This window comes from Lithobates pipiens, unplaced genomic scaffold (assembly GCF_037356315.1).
Source record: "Lithobates pipiens isolate NorthernLeopardFrog02 unplaced genomic scaffold, aLitPip1_a1.2 Scaffold_28, whole genome shotgun sequence".
NCBI classification, from domain to species: domain Eukaryota; kingdom Metazoa; phylum Chordata; class Amphibia; order Anura; family Ranidae; genus Lithobates; species Lithobates pipiens.
This window is the reverse complement of record NW_027507789.1, coordinates 89,734,114-89,735,180: the sequence shown is the minus strand read 5'-3', so window position 1 is coordinate 89,735,180 and position 1,067 is coordinate 89,734,114. Positions and strand designations below refer to the sequence as shown.

The window sequence follows — 1,067 nt, the reverse complement described above, 5'->3', positions numbered from 1 at the left end:
TGCCGACGGCGTGGAGTAAAGCGACATTACCCAGCTCATCATGTTGGGGCCAAGACCTATATGTTCCAGGGTGGCCTGCATAAAGTGCCAGGCCACCCTGTCAAAGTCCTTCTCCGCGTCCGTTGACAACATAAGCAAGGGCCTTCCCTGTTAATGCGCCGCATGGATTAAATTGAGGACTCGGGCCGTATTGTCTCTAGCTTCCGACTTATTTATATTTTTTTGCTTGTTTCCCAAGGTGACCATCTTGGCGTTTGTCAAGAGGGTTGAAAGTGCCTGAAGAGATTGCCTACGGGCACATCACCCTGAAAGCACCCGATCTCGTTTGATGTTGGAGGCTAATAGAGTCGGGCCTTGTTAGTACCTGGATGGGAGACCGCCTGGGAATACCAGGTGTCGTAGACTTCTTTTTATGTTGTTGGCGTTGACCTGTTTTTTTTTTCGCTTATTTCCCAAAGTGACCATCTTGGTGTTTGTCAAGAGGGTTGAGAGTGCCTGAAGAGATTGCCTATGGCCACATCACTCTGAAAGCACCCAATCTCGTCTGATCTTGGAGGCTAAGAAGAGTCTGGCCTGGTTAGTACCTGGATGGGAGACCACCTGGGATTACCAGTTATTATAGGCTTCTTTTTATGTTGTTGGCGTTGATTCGTTTTTTTTTCTTTCTTGTTTCCCAAGGTGACCATCTTGGCATTTGTCAAGAGGGTTGAGAGTGCCCAAAGAGATCGCATACAGCAGCATCACCCTGAAAGAGCCCTATCTCTTCTCTTCTCTGAGGCTAAGAAGGGTTGGGCCTAGTTAGTACCTGGATGGGAGATGGCGTTGGAAAACCAGGTGCCGTATTCTTCTTTTTATGTTGTTGACATTGACCTGTTTTTTTTTTTCACTTGTTTCCCAAGGTGACCATCTTGGCATTTGTCAAGAGGGTTGAGAGTGCCCGAAGAGATCACCTATGGCCCCATCACCCTGAAAGCGCCCAATCTCGTCTGATCTCGGATGCTAAACAGTGTCGGGCCTGGTTAGTACCTGGATGGGAGACCGCCTGGGAATACCAGGTGCCATAGGCT

General features: G+C 48.6%; 2 pseudogenes; both read left to right on the top strand.

Moving 5' to 3' along the window:
* The first annotated feature begins 506 nt into the window (after nucleotides 1-506).
* LOC143936568 (5S ribosomal RNA) lies at nucleotides 507-625 on the top strand (annotated as a pseudogene).
* A 323-nt stretch (nucleotides 626-948) lies between these two features.
* LOC143936454 (5S ribosomal RNA) lies at nucleotides 949-1,067 on the top strand (annotated as a pseudogene).